The sequence below is a fragment of the Thalassophryne amazonica genome, chromosome 1 (assembly GCF_902500255.1).
Source record: "Thalassophryne amazonica chromosome 1, fThaAma1.1, whole genome shotgun sequence".
Lineage (NCBI taxonomy): Eukaryota > Metazoa > Chordata > Actinopteri > Batrachoidiformes > Batrachoididae > Thalassophryne > Thalassophryne amazonica.
In genome coordinates this window covers 150724781-150744120 of record NC_047103.1, presented here as the reverse complement: position 1 = coordinate 150744120, position 19340 = coordinate 150724781, and the positions used below count along the sequence as shown (strand labels likewise).

Genomic DNA, 19340 nt, shown 5'->3' with positions numbered 1-19340 from the left:
TGCTTACCATTTGGTCCATATGAGAGAGGGTGACGAATAGAAAACTGCTTTTAAGACCCCCTCTGTCATTTTGAGTGTTTGATGATGCCCTTTAGGCTAACCAACGCCCATGCAACATTCCAAGCCCTGATCAGTAATGTGGTGCGTGATTTCCTCGAATGGTTCATGATCATCTATTTGGACAGCATTCTTATATTTTCCCGTAACCTTATTGCTGCGTTTAAACAGATCCAAAATGCCAAGAGACTCGATGACCGACAAGCCAGGAGGCCCTATTTTCTTTTGGTCAGTTTAATTTTGTTATCACCTACAGACCTGGATCCAAGTACACCAAACCACACACCTTATCCAGACAGTTCACCTTGGACACAGATGACCACCCGTCATCTCTCAGGCACTGCGATTCTGCCCTCTATCAAACTCACCTGACACCCTGGTGTAAACTGTACTCTGGACATAACAAAACAACATTTTTGGTGGCCTTCCATGGCTGTGGACTGCAGGGTATTTGTGTTATCCTGTTCTGTTTGTTCAAGAGGAATATCATCACATTAACCCACCACTGGTTATCTCCATCCCTTCCCATCCCACATCATCCCTGGTCACACATGTCTGCACTTTGTTACTGGCCTTCCAGCCTCCCATGGTCACACCGTCATCCTCACCGTCACAGACCGATTCTCCAAGGCTGCCCATTTCGTCCCCCTCGCCAAACTCCCTATGGCTCATGAAACTCCTGACCTGTCTCCTGTCTGCATGGCATGCCATTGAATGTGACCTCAGGCCGTGGACCCCTGTTTACATCACAGGTATGGAAGGGTTTCTGTTGTGTCTTGGGGCCACGGTTTTCACCCACAGTCCAATGGCCAGGCAGAACTGGTTATCCAGAAGCTGCAGTCTGCTCCGATGTGTCACTGCTAGGGACCCTGCGGCTTGGAGTGACCGCCTGCCCTCTCAGGTGAGCACTTCCACTGGACTGGACCTGTTTGAGTGCTCCCTAGGATTCCAACCACCGTTATTCCTGGAGCAGCAGGAGGAGTTGGCGGTGCCGTCCGTCTAGGTGCACTCCACAGTTGCTGAAGGGTCTGGACTGCTGCCTGTTCCGCCTTGCTTGGCTCTAGGGACTGAGCTCGCTGCCGTGCAGACCGCCATTAGACACTCACCCCGTTCTATCATCCCAAGGAGGAGGTGTGGCTATCCTTGGCTGACATTCCGCTGCAGGCAGAGACTTGTAAACTGGCTCTGCGGTTCCTGGGACCGTTCGTAGTGGGCTGTATCATCAACCTAGTGGCAGTTTGCTTGCGCCTGCCATAATCTCTTCGCATCCATCCAGAGTTCCATGTACGTTGATTTCCAGTAGCAGGATATTGATGTTAACTGTCACAACATATTCTCTTCCCTTCCCCTGAAAGCACAAACAGCACGGCCTGCTGGGGCACTGCAGAAAAGTCCATGATCTGTTTTAAGAGAAGAGAAGAGAAGAGAAGAGAGTTGATGGGAAAATTGTTGATCAAAGTAAAACAATTAAACTCCATTAAACTGCTTCTCCTCCCCAGATACAGGAGCCTAACCTTGTCCACAATTTCTCGGATAGTCACATGACTGAAAAGCCACCGAAAGCCGTCTGAATCTTCCGAATGGTGCAAGAGCTGGGCATGTAACAACATGTCCTGTGAGACTTCAACACGGAGGCACTTTTGCTCCACCATCAGCTTTGTGCCAATGAATTTTGCTGCAACTCTTTTCATGGCAAAATCTTCTGTCACAGTGGAATGTGCCGAAAAAGTGCTGATGTCCACCTCTTCCACAATTTCTCGGGTAGTCACATGACGGTCCCACATCATCACAGCAGTGGAGAGCGCGCCGCGCTCTCCACTGTTGTGCGGCCATCTTTAAACCGGTTGTACCGCTCCTTAATCTGTGTGATACCCAGAGGATCGTCACCAAAAGCCGTCTGAATAATCCGAATGGTTTCCACCTGGCTGTCGCCCAGTTTCTGGCAAAATTTGATGCAGTCGCGCTGCTCCAGTCGTTCCACCATTTCCTTGCAAAGAAAAAACGACAAGAGACTCCACCCATCCTCACACAAAGGCTGCTTACAAGCAAATGACGCAACCGACAGGCGTGAAAAAAATAAAAAGGTTGGATACTTTTCTAACAGACCTCGTATCTTTTAACCGGTTGCACAACTGCTGGAAGGTTTTAAACAGTTCAGTACACTCGCGCACCTGTTGGAGACCGATGGAGAGTGATGGTGACCAGGAGGGATCTTTTTTCCGGTCATGGAGACCCCACTGTGACCAGCCTGCAACCCCGGTGGGAGCCAGTGAGAGTAACAGCGAGCAGAGGCCATATTTCAATCGCCCACCGGTCGTAGACTCGGTATAAACAGGGTGTTAGACGGCTGTGTTGACTTTGGACTAGATGAAACAGTGGACCAACACCAGGAGATGACACGCACCCCAAATCATGGCTGACTATGGAAACTTAACATTTGACGTTAAGCAACTTGGATTCTGTGCTTCTCCACTCTTCTTCCAGACTCTGGGACCTTGAAAAGTGAGCTGCTGAAGGGACTTACATACTGAAAAAAGGACAGTTCTTTTCCACTTTTTTCTCTTTAGCACAGGTAAGACACTTCCTGCATTGCCTCTGGTTCAGGAGTGGTTTGGCACAGGGAATACGACACTTGTAGCCCATTTCCTGGACACCACCTGTGCGTGGTGCCTCTTGAAGCACAGCCTCCAGCCTCAGTCCTGTTTGCAGAGAGCTGTGACACAGCACTCTGGAAACAGCCAGCCCTTTCAGCAATGACCTTCTTTGTCTAACCCTCCTTGTGGACAGCATTAGGGTCTTCTGGACAACTGTCAAGTCAGCTGTTTTTACCCATAATTGTGGTTGTGGATGCCAAACAAGACTAAGAGCTTCATGGTATTTATACTGTGGAAATAGTGACTTGAAATGAAATATTCTAATATTGTGAGATATGCATACACACTAGCAAACTAATACAAATTAGCACACACATGCACAATAGCAAACATATTGTTCGCTGTATTCCAGAGCTGCCCTGGCAAGGTCAGCCAGAAGCAGGGCTGGACTGGGGAAATTTTTCAGGCCGGGCATTTTTAACCAAGACCAGGCCACCACCAGGTATTGAAGGGGAAAAAATTAAGCCTGTTATGGCAGTGTTTTTTTTTGGGGGGGGGGGGGGTCCCTTAACCGATCAATGTGCACCAGGAGACACATACATTTTAACACTATAAGAAGTATTATGAAAAGTTCTCCTGAAATACAGTTATCATAGGCTTATCAAAAGTACGAGCTATTGACAGTAGGTCACATTACTTTTTAGACATAATAAGCCGTCATTTCATTCCCTTGTTACTTAAATTTAGAAATAGAAATTATATAAAAAACATTTGTTATAGAAATACTGTAGGCTATACTATAAATAATATATCATTACTTGTGTGATACAATTCATCATATAAAGCAAGAAATGACTGGATGACTGAACTAATGACTGGATACAAAGGTTGAACTTTTGAAACTGCAATACACAAAAAGGCCACAAGATAGAGACAATTATCTATCTCACTACAAGCTACAAGTAACATCAAGGATTTCTTTTATTACCAATTTGTGTTGCTAATCAACTTAGAGAATGACTCTCAATTTAAAGTAAAATGTTAGGTATGTGAAATTATGCCAGGACTTGGGAAAATACATTTTAGACAGGGACGCTGTTATACCACGCCACCGCACCACAGACTGTGCAAAACAGCATACTTCGTATGACCGACGCACGACCGTCACACAAATAGAATAAAGAATAAAGAAACAACCTGGTGGCGGCAGCATGGTAGCTAGCCATGCACACCATTTGCATAGGTTACACTGCTAGGCTAGGTTACGTGACTGGCAGAGTTAGCACGAATGAAAATTATATCCAACCTTAATTCATATCTGAGTGACCCAGTTAGACAGCACTTTACTTCGGACCAGAAGATCAGAATGTCTCTCTCACACACAGATGTCTGATTTATGAACAAGTTAGGTTGCTGTTTATCAATTAATAGCTGAAGTTAACCTTCATTTACCGTCATGGCCGTAGTGGTCCCTGCCTCGTCCACCTGTTGAACTTCTTCTCCGCCACTTGCTGAGGCTGCCTGCCGCAGATGTGGATGCTCTGCGTCCACGCGAAGCAAGCATGTCTGTTATTTTAAGACATTTTGCAGCATCTGCCTGAAGGGCTACTCTCTTCTGATCCCTGGCTCTTTCCTCGCCACCTTTCCTCTTCTTGCCACCATCCATATCGCTCGTTATCGCTCTGTCCGGCACTGGCGCACTGTGTAGCCCAACCGAGGCCTGAGATGGAGGGGTAATTGGCCTGCCCCTCACCTCATTGGTCCAGGCCACAATCAATCATGACTAAAGGGCCGATCTACCAGTTTATGCACCAATAGCAGGGTTTATATACCGGTATCCAGTGTTGCCACAGTTACGTTGAAAAAGTGATCCAATTACTGATTACTCCTTGAAAAAGTAACTTAGTTACTTTACTGATTACTCAATTGTAAAAGTAACTAAGTTAGATTACTAGTTACTTTTTAGTTACTTTCCCCAGCTGTCGACAACAACCCTCTGCCACCTCAACATGACAATGATACTTGTTTTGCCAAAACTCACTTTATAGTCACCCTTTCTTGACTTCAATGAAAATATATACTTGTTTTATAAAAAGTAAAATAAAGACCTCTTTCTTGACCTCATATTTAACTGGTGACAGCACTGTAACAGTAAAACTTGTAATTTCTAACCTACATTGTTAATAAATGTAACTATTAAATTCTTTCTAACATTTTTCTAACATTTAAATTTTCTCTAAACATTTTACTTGTCAAAATTATTATTATTTTAAGTAGTATTAGTAGTTGTAGTAAAAAAAAAGGCTTCAAAACTGGACCTTCCATCTGGATTCGCCCCTGCTTTGGCGTTTGAGCACAAAGAATGGATAACATTTATTTATGCAGAAAACATGACCAGATTTACAGGTAAGAAAGTTTTATTGTGTTTTCACATCATGTGGTCCTCAGAAAGAGTGTTTAGGTGCATTTGAGTGGAAAATAGTTAGTTGTTGACACGTCACGGAGAATCAGCTGTTTTAACGTGCAGATACGGAGCAGCTCAGCTCAGTTCTAAATAAAGGAGGAAAAAAGCATAAAAATGTCTTTGTAAAGCTCAGTGCAGGTGTGCTGTTATCACTGCGCTTAAGAGGTGACGACGGGTCGTAGCTGCTACAAAAAAAAAACACAGATGAAAAGCTCACAGCTCGCTTTACTTCGTAAAAAAAACAAAATCCGCAGGCCAGTAGGCAAATGCCCGGTGTGCAGTACTATCAGTCCAGCGGTGGCCAGAAGTCAACCATTTGGGTGAAGGTCAAGGGCACTGGGGTCAAATGTCAGAGAGCGCTCACTCTATGCCCACGAATATGTCATGTGAGGAAATAAAGGAAGTGGAAAGTCTTTGTATCAGGCTGTAGTATTTTTCACAGTCAGTATGTTACGGTGCCAAAAGACTGAAAATAGTGCAGGTAGTGTGAGAGCCGCTTCCTGTTGGAGCGTGGCAGTGATTTGTGTGAGTGGTAATGATCTGTGTCATTCAGCTTCTAACTGGGATCTCTGCAGCTGACTCATGCGCTTTTTATAGCCGTCTCTGTCATCCCACTTTACACCGTGTATGTGTGACAACACCGTCCTGGTGCGAACAAATAAGGAGTTGATGCTTCGCAGCGTTAAACTTTCTAACATAACTGGGAGCACAGACCGACATAATAAATACGAGGTCTGTGATGAAAAAAGCGGCCCTTTTTATTTTTTTCAAAAAATAAATGGATTTGATTCATATGTTTTTACATCAGACATGCTTGAACCCTCGTGCGCATACGTGAGTTTTTTCACACGTGTCGGTGATGTCATTCGCCTGTGGGCAGGCCTTGAGTGAGGAGTGCTCCACCCCGCCCGTCGGAATCTCTTTGTCTGAATAGTCGCTGCGGACGGCGCGCGTTGCTTTATCAACATTTTTTCTGGACCTGTGAGGAATATCCGAGTGGACACTTCGAGAAATTAAGCTGGTTTTCGGTGAAAAGTGTTTAACGGCTGATGAGAGATTATGGGGTGTTTCTGTCAGTGTAAGGACTTTCCACGGAGCGGGACGTCGCACAGCGCTTCCAGGCGCCGTCGTCGGCCTGTTTCGACCTGAAAACATTCTAATTTAAGGCTTAATTCACCCAGGACGTCGTGAGAGAACAGAGAAGATTCAGAAGAGGCCGGCATGAGGACTTCATGCGGACATTCCACTGTTTAAGGACATTTTGTGATGAAAGACGTGCGCGCAAATTCGCCGAGTCGTTTCCGTGACGACTCGACGAATCTGTGTGCGCCGCGACAGGAAAAACACCTCCGTGTTGAAAACCATTTGTAAAACTGAGAAATTGTTTAACAGTTGGGCATGTTCCAACTTGTCCGTTAAGGTTTCCAACACGGAGGTGTTTTTCCTGTCGCGACCCCCCGCGGTCGGGTCCGGCCCGACATGCGACTCTGCCAGCACGTTCTTTCATTACAAAATGTCCGTTAACAATGGAATGTCCGAATAAACTCCTCATGCCGACTTCTTCTGAAAGTTCTCTGTTCTCTGACGACTTACTGGGTCAACAGAGCCTGAAATGTGGAAGTTTTCAATTTGAAACGGCGAAACGCTGCCGCCTCGAAGCGCAGATCACCGTCAGGCACCGTGGGCCATCCTTAAAGCGACACTACCAGACCAAAATCTCTCATCAGCCGTTACAATTTTTACCGAAAACCAGCTGAATTTATCGAATGGTGTCCACTCAGTTGTGCCTTACAGTTTTTGAAAAATTTTTTATCAAACAAAGCAGCAGTCTCTGAGCCATTCCTAAACAATGAAAAAAACGACGAGAGGGTGGGCGACTCCTCACTCAAAGACTGCCCACAGGCGAATGACGTAACCGACAGGCGTGAAAAAACTCTTGCATGCCCACGAGGGTTCAAGCATGTCTGATGTAATCACACGTGATTCAAATCCATATGGTTTTTGAAAAAAATAATAAGGTCCGTTACTTTTATCACAGACCTCGTACACTTAACCTGCTTTTAGTGTGTGTGTGTGTGTGTGTGTGTGCTTTGAACTGTATTCCTGGTTTCAATTCTGTTACATACTGCAGGGGTGGTGGCCAAGTGGTTAATGTGCTTGGTTTCGGTTCAGAAGGCTCCGGGTTCAAATCCCACCCCTGCCACATTTCTCCATGTAATGTGGAGTTGCGTCAGGAAGGGCATCCAGCGTAAAACCTGTGCCAATTCAAATTGCACATCCACCTTGGATTTGCTGTGGCGACCCCGAGTGCAAACAAGGGAGCAGCCAAAGGGACTTACTTTATTCTTGTAGGATCCTGCTATAATTTGAGCAACGTTGGTTTGTCTGTCTGTCTGTTTGGTCACGGCCTCCTCCCAAGTCCTTTGTCTGTTTTCCACTAATCTTGGTGTGTGGTTTAAACTCAACCACATAAATGCACTGAAAGCATTTTCAGCAAAGGCCAGGCAGACCAAGATTTATAAATTTTCAGCTGGGGGCCAGCTGGTTCTCAAATTGAAAGATTTAGGGGCCAGCCAGAATTTCAAAGAGCCAATAAGCAACTTCATAAAAACAACAATGGAAATGCATGAGAGAGCTGATGCACTGCCTGCACTGGGATATGTCCATGTTTGATAGTTTGTGTTTGGAGTACATGCAAGCTTTGTGCACAGTGTTTTGACCCCCCCCCAAGAAAAAAACCCTGTGGTGAAAATTTGTTTCTTCAAATCCTCCAACTTTTTGATGAAAGGTGAGGCACCTTCCTATGTTTATTATTCTCTCAGTCCCAAACCAGACTCATTTATAAGCAGGGAACATGATAACCTCAAAGAGACTGATTGCAAATCACTGACTACATGCAGCCAATAACCCTTTCATAACCGGAAATTAGCAATAACCTGGTTGCGCACGGCCATGTAAACACCCGCAAAAACCCGAATATGCTCATATTCCGGTTTTTAAAAACCGAATAAGACCCCTGGGTTACTCCTTTTCTAACCCGAATTTCAGGTCACATAAACACACATCAGGATATCCCCATAGAAAGGAACATTATTTTGTGTTCTGCGCATGTCCTATCCACAAGGAATCTTGGTCTTTTGAGTACAGCAACTACTTGTATGCAGCGCGCGCAACCTACCGGACACCACAGAAGCAGAGATAAACAGTGCATTGTGTTCTGTGTCCTTATCATTGTGTTCTGCATCCTTATCACCGCGATTGCTCTGCCTCCGATGCGCTTACTGAGTCTGCTGGCTCGGTAAACACCACAGCGGGCCACTCACACCGCCCCCCTCTCTGCTGTGTTTAGCTGCACCAACTGTGGCAACAGGTCCAGAGACTACGCTTGCTGTTTTGATGCAGAGGCAGCCTGCAAGGATAGATTTCTTGCGGAAAAATCCACAGCGCCGCAGGGTCTCGGTATACCGCAGCCGCAGAGCTCCGTGGCCATGATTTGGATTCTTTGCGGGTCCCGCATCCGTACCCCCGGAGGCAGTGAGTGAAGGGACAGCACGCGCATTGTGTTCTGCGTGTGTCTATTTATAATCTTCTTGCCCAGAAGAAAAAAGAGAGTGTTTACACAGGAGAGAAAAGTGAGAAAATGAGAAAAGTGTATAAAGTTTGTAGTGAGGGGTTTTACACGAGGCAGGATTACACGAAGCAGGATTTGCACGAACGCCAGACCAAATCAACCACCGGTGGAAGACGTGGGTCCCTGTTTAGATGGGGATATTCCAAATGATACCAATGACCATGTATACAGGAGTAACTCTGTCTGCTTAAGCATGTAAACGGGTTATTCCTAATGATTCAGAAACCGGAATATTGACCTTAACCCAAATATTAACGGCATGTAAACATAGTCACTGAGAGCTCACACTGTGTCTAATGCTGAAATTTCCTGTATTGGTGAAAAACACAGTTTAATGAGCAAACAAGTTCATTTTATGACATCATCATGACACCATTTATACCAATCCATCACATACGAGGGCTGTCCATAAAGTATAGGTCCTTTTTATTTTTTTCAAAAACTATATGGATTTCATTCATATGTTTTTACGTCAGACATGCATGAACCCTCGTGCGCATGCGTGAGTTTTTCCACGCCTGTCGGTGACGTCATTCGCCTGTGAGCACTCCTTGTGGGAGGAGTCGTCCAGCCCCTCGTTGGAATTCCTTTGTCTGAGAAGTTGCTGAGAGACTGGTGCTTTGTTTGATCAAAATTTTTTCTAAACCTGTGAGACACGTCGAAGTGGACATGGTTCGAAAAATTAAGCTGGTTATTAATTAAGCGGCGTCATCAGCCTGTTTCAAGCTGAAAACCTCCACATTTCAGGCTCTATTGATCCAGGACGTCGTGAGAGAACAGAGAAGTTTCAGAAGAAGTCGGTTTCAGCATTTTATCCGGATATTCCACTGTTAAAGGAGATTTTTTTAATGAAAGACGTGCGGACGGGTCCGCGCGTCGGGACGCAGCCACCTCCTTATTTTACTACGTCCTCCGGTTATCCGTGCAGACTCCACTACACAAGTGTAAGAGTGGAGAACGCCAACTCTTACCACTCCCTCCAACTCGGCAGTCAGTGGAGAAGCTGCAAACTCAGAAGATGCAATCGCTACCAGCACAGATGTGAAAGACATCACAACTTACTTTGCTGAATAATATGGCTGTATACCTGAACGGTTTAGACGATTTCTCGGCAGAGGTGTGGTGTCTTCTCCAGGCTTTTATGGGTGAGGCATGATGAGTAGATGAGTGACAGCTGTCAAAGTTCCTGGTGCTCCTGGCGGCGACTGCGCCCTATGGTGCCTGAAGCCCGCCTACAGGCAGGGCACCCTCTGGCGTTGGGCCAGCAGTACCTCCTCTTCGGGCGGCCCACACAACAGGTTGAACAATTTGTAAGAATAGTATCAAAGAATTCCACTAGTTGCGTGAAAGGGGTGAAGTCTGCTATCTCTGATCGCCTTATTTTTTCTTTTGTCTGATGTGGTAAAAAAAAAAAATCTCATAAATAAAAATGTTGAGACTGAGGGAAAAAGGGATAGCCCATTAAAGTAATCAGCAATTATTTCTTGTTCGCAATGATGATGGACAGGTTGACAGATGAGATCAAACAGGAATCTACATGGGCTATGATGTTTGCAAATGACATTGTGATATGTAGTGAGAGTAGAGAGCAGATTGAGTCTAATCTGAACAGGTGATCTGAATATGCTCTGGAGAGAAGGGGAATGAAAGTCAGTAGGAACAAGATTGAGTACATGTGTTTGAATGAGAGAGAGCCCGGTGGGATAGTGCATTTACAAGGAGTAGAGGTGATGAATGTAGACGAGTTTAAATACTTGGTGTCAACTGTCCAAAGTAATGGAGAGTGTGGTAGAGAGGTGAAGAAGAGAGTGCATGCAGGGTGGAGTGGGTGGAGAAAGGTGGCAGGAGTGATTTGTGAACAAAGAATATCTGCAAGAGTGAAGGGGAAAGTTTACAAGACAGTAGTGAGACCAGCTATGTTGTACGTCTAGAGACAGTGGCACTAACAAAAAGATAAGAGGCAGAGCTGGAGGTGGCAGAGCTGAAAATGTTGAGATTCTCTTTGGGAGTGATGAGAATGGACAGGATTAGGTCCCCTTCACACATAACACGATTGAAGCCGACTAGCGCACGAAGGAGGAATTGCAAGCCATTCGTGAAAAATCTGAGCCACCCCTAACACCTTGTACACCTGTTGCTACAACTATTCGTGCACAAAAGCAGCTGAAAGACAGAGAGTGCCCTATGAGAGCCCATTCGATCCCTCTCGCGGCAACTGTTGGCCAAATTCCAGGTGACACACACATACATCTAATACTGCTTGTGGAACACTTAGGAAATGTGTGGCCATTTGCACTGTTAGCATGAAAATAGTGAGCAGGCGACTACTTTTGAGCTGGCTGTGAAATTTGTCTAAGCACCCCATGACTGTGGCATTGCCAAGTACACTTGTGGCGTGCCAGAGTGTTGGCTCCCCCACAACACGTGTGCATGTGTTTCGCGCCCCCTGCAACCCTCCAACACATGGCATGCATGTGGTTCGTGCGCCCCGCTCGCAGGCAAGGCGCCGCTCATCTGATCACAGAGTGAACCTTGGTCTGTGCCCTAAACGGACAGGGGGCGTGGCTGGCTGTCAATATCTCTGGTCCTGGATGTCACAGCTGCAGAACACGTACCGTGTTTTGACGGACAGGACCTTACAACTGTCCACTGTGACGCACGTATGTGTGCTTGCTGTCCTCACTTGGAAATACATAAAAACATATATCACTTCTGCGATGGGCTGGAGACCGCACACATTGACAGGCTGTCCCAGCTGAAACGGATCATCATTTCATGTGGACACGCAGCGGGTGATCTGAATGTCACGTCTGTCTGACAGGACAGGCGTGTCCTGTGAGTGGCGTGCCACAGGACAAGCCAACAGTGTGACAAATATGCCACTTTCAGTCACGTATCAGCAGAAATATGCCATAACAAATGCTGTTTGGTCACTTATTATGGTGCTTTTTTTTTCTGTAATTAAAGTTGACCAAAACCTCCTCTTCTATACATCTCAAATTTCTCTCTTTTTTTAAAAATACGTTTATCTCCTTGTTGATTTCAGGCATTTTACATTCCTGTTATAAGACAGCAATGGTAGCGCAGTGGTAAAGTTTCCATCTGTTAATCAGAGCTTTTGTAAATTGCAGGTTTGAATCCTGTGAGTATTTATTTTTTATTTAACCAGGGTTATTTAACTGCAGGGTTCTGTATTGCATTCCCTTTTATTTTGTCCCCAGATTTTTGACACGAAGCAGAAAGTTCGACCACATTACACCCATTTTGGCATCCCTTCACTGGCTTCCTGTCCCAGTAAGATCGAATTTTAAGGATCTGCTACTAGTCTATAAAATTGTTCATGGACTGGCACGGGTGAATAAGAAGTCTGTGGGTCATCGAGCTTTCTCTTATTGTGCCCCTGTTCTGCGGAATGATCTCCCTGCATCAATAAAACAGTCAGATTCTGTGGAGACTTTCAAGTCCAGACTTAAGATGCACTTATTTTCCCTTTCATATGGCTAGCATACTGGCAGAATAAAGTTGTACGTGTTTTACTCTTTTAATTCATTTTATTAGGAAACGGAGCGGGCCATGGCCTCAACTTTACCTAAATTCAGGGTCTTTTAGTGAAACATACAGCTAGTGGCCTGCGATCACCTTAGTATTTCCTGTTTTTCTTGTTGTTTAATACTGGCAGATTATACTGTATTTCTTGTCTTTCTGATGCCTGATTCTGTTTTTTTCTCTCTGTTTAAGATGCAGCTCCATCCAGAGATGGGTGTGGTAGTTGTGCTGGAGACCCTCCTGCCTGTGCACCAACAGCTTTTCCTGTATATTCATTTTGTGAATTGTTCTGTAATTTGTGTCTGTAGCATGGCCCAAGCAGAGGGTCACCCCTTTGAGTCTGGTCTGTTTGAGGTTTCTTCCTCAGAGGGAGTTTGTCCTTACCACTGCTGCTCTGGGGGTTAGTAAGGTTAGACCTTAGGGCCCTGTCCCACTGGCGTTTAGGAGGATTTGCTCATGAAATGAGGAGACAAAAGCTGAGCGTCCGCAACAAAGGTGGGCGGAAATGACAAATTTCCTGGGGTGGATCAGCGAATACATGAGGAAGAAAAGCGGATATAACAGTGAACAGAAGCGAAGGCGACCGCGGAGGCGCCCCCATGAGGGGCACAGCGGCTGTGATGCACTCGCGGTTGCGGATATCAGCGGATGACAGGGGATATGCGGCGCGTTGGTTGTGTATGTCCTGCGTATGTCTTCAGTATGTGTTCAGGCAGTGATGCGGATCTCATCCGCAGCAGGATTTTTGAGCCGCTCAGAAATCCTGGCTGCGGACATGCGTGTCTCTACGGATGATCACAGACATGTTCGGATGGCGGCCGACTCATACAGGAATGTTACACGGTTATTGCGGTTGTTTGGCGGGTGTGGGCCACTTTTGTGCGCATTCCATCCACAAATCCTCCTAAACGCCAGTGGGACAGGGCCCTTACTTGTGTGAAGCACCTTGGGGCAACTCTGTTGTGATTTGGCACTATATAAATGAAAATAAATTGAAATTGAAATATTTATTTTTTATATCAACCCAGTGGTTTTCATTAATTATACACCAATAGCTACTCTATCAGTGTCTGGTGATTGTAGTAATTATTTATATACCTGGCTGGGCATAATAAGACATAATGAGAGTGTACTGCTTCATTCATGTCATTTCATGACTGTACGTCTGTGACCACGGGTCATCTACAGAGGAACAGACAGTTCATACTTGTGTTGTCCACTCGATAAGTGAGATTCAATAAACTGCGCTGTTTTTTATCGTGTGGTTTTTATTTTTTCCTCTACAGCAGCAGTGCGATGTGGTTCCACATGGTCTAACTGTTCGCAATGTGTTCGTGCACGCGCACGAGGGTGCACGAACCGTCACCGGTGTATTGTGCACGTCTGTGCGATCATGCATTCCTCCCAGCAGCAAGTGGTATGTTTCGTGGTTCCCCATTTTGTTGTTTTTTTCACAGATTGTCTTCCAGTTCTGTGTCTTTCATGTTATGTGTGAAGGGGCCCTTAGGAATGAACATATCAGAGAGACAGCTCAGGTGGGATGCTTTGGAGACAAAGTCAGAGAGGCGAGATTGAGATGGTTTGGACATGTGCAGAGGAGGGACCCAGGGTATATAGGTAGAAGGATGCTGAGGATGGAGCCACCAGGCAGGAGGAGAAGAGGGAGGCCAAAGAGGAGGTTTATGGATGTGCTGAGGTAGGACTTGCAGGTGGTTGGTGTGACAGAGGAAGATACAGAGTACAAGATGAGATGGAAATGATTGATCTGCTGTGGCGACCCCTAATGGGAGCAGCCGAAAGAAGAAGGAAAAAGGTGAAAGATTAATTCACTTCCTGTGTTTGTTTAATGTGTATTTTGGCAAAGATGTATCTGTCTTTCACTGCTGCAAGTGGAGAGGACATTTGCACTTTTCTGCACTGATAACAAAGTACATTTTAGTGGAACTGCGGATCATTATTGTCATTGATAGACATTCAAATCACTTTCACATGAAAGCTGCAATAAATTTAATGAAATTGTTATAAAACTGTATTCTTTAAAGTTGTACAGCCTCTGATTTAAATCCTAAAAATAATTTTCTTTGGCACTATCATTTTATTCCTTAACATTGAAATAATGGATTCACAATATGATGTTGCCAATATGATCAAAATTCTCACTGTGTGGAAACAATTTGTAATTTCAACCCCTGAGGGGAAGACATTCAAGCGATCAGATGGCCACGACCTACATTTGGTAGAAACGTCATTGTTCATGTGGGGGCTTTCCTCGATCTGCACGAGCATGCTGGGAAGGACACAGTGACAGCAAATCAGAGTAAAGAAAGACAGTGTGATGACAGCTGGTTGCTCGCTCGAACAAAGTAAACTAAGATGGTGGAAAATGCTCCAAAACAGCATATTTCTGTTTAAATCTAATATGTTTCTTATATATTTTATAAATGTTAGTGAGAAATAAACACTTCTAAATCTAAAAATGCTGTTTTTGTAACCAGATAACACCTCTGAAGTGATTGACAAGACATCTTACTGATGTTAGTGTGCATGTCCTGGGAACACGCATCAAGTGAGTGGGTCAGGTCACAAATAATCTCAAAATCTCACGCATGCACAATCGCACTTCTTTCTACAGTTCATCTGCACAGCGCTGTTACAAGGAAAAGAAAACATTCCCCCAGGTCAATATGTTCTCTTCATTAAATTTGCAACGTTACAAAAATAAACCAACATTATAATAATTGGATTTTAGTAGAAAATAAATTGTGTCAAGTTTGTGAAATTTGAAAGGCCGTAAAACTTTAACAGGAAACAAAAAACAAAAAAGAAACCCCATGTGGAACCCTATACCACTGGGAGGCTAAAGAAATGTCATGATGATGCTGTGCTATGTTGAGTTAATGCCCAAAGTCTATGACTATTGCCAAATGTAAAAAATAAAAATCCATAATATTTAAGACACAGCAACTGGAGCAGTGGGGCATCAGATGAAATCATTATTCCAATCAAGGGATCCTGTCTTCCCGACTAACAATGGTAAATGGACTGCATTTATATAGCACTTTTCCATCTGCTTTTCCATCAGGTGCTCAAAGTGCTTTACAATTATGCCTCACATTCACCCATTCACACAGACACACTCACACACTGATGTCACCGTACTGCCACGCAAGACGCTCACTACACACCGGGAGCAACTCAGGGATTAAGGACCTTGCCCAAGGGCCCTTAGTGATTTTCCGGTCAGGCTGAGGTTTGAACCAAGGATCCTCTGGTCTAAAGCCCAACACTTAACCACAAGACCATCACCTCTCCTAACAATAGTTACTTGGAGCGCAATGGATCATCAAGATATTTTCAACATTTTTCCAGCTATATCCCAGATATATTCTGAATACAATTAGACTATTTTAACATTCTGGAATGAATGCTTGAGTTTGATCTGCATGGCTGGAAGTTTGTGCTTTGTTTTGTAATTTTTTTTAAATGTTTTTTGAAAGAAATTCCAATTCTGTCTCTCCATTTTCATTTCCAGTTACAGAGTCGAGGTCGAGGCTGTGCAGGATTGGTTTCAGCGAAAAATGCCAACTGTCGAGACATTTCAACATTGTTAGGCACAATTACTCGTGTTAAGAGGATAATTTGGCTAAATTAGCCTGTAATTTGATGTTTGACATTTTCCTGAACAGTAGAGGTAATTTTCCCGACGCGGTGTGAGCAGCTGCTGAATGAATATTGAGCAAACACTTATATTTTTGTGCAGCTCAGTGGTTCCTTTTGTGTGCAGGCGAGCTCTCCCATAGGTCTCTGTGTGTGTGTCAGATGACCCGGGTGTGAATGGGCACGGTGAGGGGGAAGCCCTACGCCGGGGACGAGCTGCTTTATTTACAGCAGCTGTCAGGCTGAGACGGCCACTTCCTGTGAACCACTGCATGCCGGCAGAATGACCAACACTGACCTGGTTTTTGAAGTGGAAAGCTGAGCTGTAACTGTCTTCCGACATTTTTCTGCCATTTTTTTCCAAAATGACTCAGTAATTATGAACATCATCCTTTTATATGGATACAGCTTTGCTACCTGATGGCTGCATCACCAATGAGTTACGAAACACCCCTCCCCTCTGCACACAGACACTCAGCTATTCAGTTTAGGAACGTTTTTCAATCTCGGATTGATTGATGCAGCATGAGGGGACATGAGGAGAAAAACCCCCTCAAGGTGTCACATGCACACGTTTTCCAGCCCAGCAGTTATTTTATGTGTCGGATTCCGAGGCATCTGTTAGTACAAATGGAATTCAGCATTCATAACCCTGTGTTCATTAGTGTGTATTACCTGCAACAAGTAATCAATGAGCACAATGGTTTAGTTGTTAGCACTGTTGCCCCACAGCAAGAAGTTCCAAGGTTCAAATCCAGCCTGCTCCCTTCTGTGTGGAGTCTGCATGGTCTCCCCGTGTTTGCGTAGGTTCCCTCTGCCAGGTGATCCAGCTTCCTTTCACTTCCAAAGACATGCGGGTTTGGTGGATTGGAATCCATAATTTGAAATGATCACCGTCTTGTCAAGATTGTAACCTGTCTGTTGCCCAGTAACCACTGTGGTAGGCTCCAGCCCCCGTTGAAATAAGCAAATTTAGAAAATTAATGAATGACCTAATTGATGTGTTTAGAATCAGCCCCCTCATGGAGTTCCATAGTTAAATTTAAAAACAATCATATGAAAGACTAAGTTTATAACGCTGGCACATTATGCCTGGATTTTCAAGTGAAAAGCACAATTCTGGTGGTGCTTTATGCCCATGGCTCCCAACCTGGGGTCCAAGCCCAATAAGGGTGTCACCAGTGATCAAAGGGGGTGTGCAAGGATTTGTCTGCTCTGAGGTTGTCAAACTTAGAAGTACACGTTCATTAATATATATATATATATATATATATATAAGCTTTTTAATATATACCTTAAACCAAAATTTGAACAATAAACCAATTGCAGAACTTAAAATAGCCGCATTTCTGTCTCTCTCTCTCTCTCATCCACATAAACACACCTTCTGGATGAGTCATACAAATTGCAGCCTAAGTGGGCGTGTCTCACAGACCAAGCTACAGTTCAGACATGGACCTCTGTGACATACGTCATGAAAATATAAAACGCACTGTTTTAAACCTCAATTTTGCCTATAGCAGCAGAGCTTCCACATGCACAAACACAAAATTGTGACCGAAGATGTTAAATATGAAACCCCAATGATACTTAACAGTAAACGATAGATAAAAGATTTTGTTTCTCAATATTTCTCCTTTAAATGTTCACTCCTGTTTGCATCCTGATTGTGAAGAGGTTGTGGTTGTACAGAGAACTGCTTCACAACTACATTGACACCATTACGGTGTCAAATCTCCCGAGTAATCACATTCTCGCTTGGGAGGCCGAGATTTTGTTGTCAGTGTAAACAAGCGTTTGCGGGTTGTGGAGTGGACAAGCAACATGTAACTTCTTTGCAACATTGTGTCATTATAGAAGTGAGTTCAACGAAAATATGCATTTAGGTGTTTAACTAAGATAAGTGTGAGTCTTTAATGTGAGTTTTATAAGAAAAAAAAAGCATGATGCTATTAGGGTTGCATGTCATGAACTGGTTCTTTTCAGGTATCCTTAAGAAAAGATTCAATCCATTGACATCAATAGCCTTTTTGCTTAATGATTCCCTTATCGGTACTTCATAGTGGCTGTTACTTTGGGGGTGTTTGTCAGTAAAATGATCATTTCTCTACATTGATTACAGACCCTGCAGCGGGTCTGTATAATCAACCGTTTCTGCAGCTCAGCTTTGCTTTGAACCTTGAACCAATGAAGCAGTGCTTCGATCTTTGATCTGCTGCTTCGTTGGTCTTTGTTTTATTTTGCTTTATCTTAATTTTTCCCCACTAAAGCCCTAAAGAGCATATGTCTGAGTAATATTTACTTTTTTTATGTTAACCCGGCCTGTTATGGTCTTCTGAAACAGTTGATCGATGTACTTTATAACTTAAAAACGGGATCAATGCTAATGCGTTAGCATGTCTATGATATTTTCAATGTTAAAGTTAGCATTAAGCTGAGCCATTATCAAGCCTCCCTCCCCAGCACACAAACGATTCTGGGATACTCTAAAACCGTGAATATGCTTCTTCCACTTTTCTTCTCTCTCTAATAAGGACATAGTTTTCTGGCTGATGGGCCACATTCGGCCCTGTGACCACCAGATTGTGACCTCTGTTTTATTAGCAGAAAACTGCAGATTTGAAGAGTTTGCCTTGCTCCAGGAAACAGGAAGTGGTTGGTTGTTCTACAGCCTGGTTCTTATGTAATAGTAATCAGGGTGGTGAAATACAGATACCAATGTTGCTGACACTTATCTGCCAGTGCGTCAGTGTTTGAATCTTAATTTTGAAATGTTATTTTTAGGCTTGAAATGATTTGCATATAAGCACCGAAGAGAAACGCTGAGTTAGATAACATTCATCTTTTCCCCCTGCACACAGGTGAATCTGAGGTTAGTGGCGTAATCTTAAAATTCCAGACCAACATAAAGATTTGCTGGATTTTGACACACGTAAGACGTGAGACCTGCAGGCCCAAAGCCTTTTGTGGAAACCGCTGCCTGCTTGGTGTCTTTCCTGCAGTTATGTGCACAGGTCAACTAATCAGCTAGAGCTAATTAGCGAAGCTAAATCTTTGGTTAGTGGATTAGCATTTCAGCTAACTTTGAAAACGATGACTGGACCAATTAGCTTCCACTAAATTTTGTTCTGCAAGCTTTACATCAGCTAGCATTTTTAAAATAAATTTTAATGGTACAAAAAATAGTTTGTAGACCCTAAATTTGCATACTTTTGTTCCTGTCAAAGCTTATACACTGAATTTGTCACATTTATTTTCCTGTGGATTTTTACTTCTTAATTTTTCTTATTTGTTAAATACTTTCTGTATTGTGAGTAAACTGCACGTTGAATGAATATTACTGTTTAATTTCATTTGTTCATTTAATTATTTTTGTGCATGTTGAGCATCT

At 43.9% G+C, this 19340-nt stretch overlaps 1 protein-coding gene and 1 long non-coding RNA gene across 2 annotated transcripts in view; both read left to right on the top strand.

The window, feature by feature from the left end:
* The window catches only part of LOC117515503 (transmembrane protein FAM155A-like), a 113084-nt gene that overhangs the window by 76791 nt on the left and 16953 nt on the right, over window positions 1-19340 (top strand). The window lies entirely within an intron of this gene.
* LOC117515511 lies at window positions 1480-10569 on the top strand. Its single transcript, XR_004562176.1, has 3 exons — window positions 1480-1490; window positions 7180-7182; window positions 10386-10569. It is a non-coding gene; the product is annotated as an uncharacterized LOC117515511 (long non-coding RNA).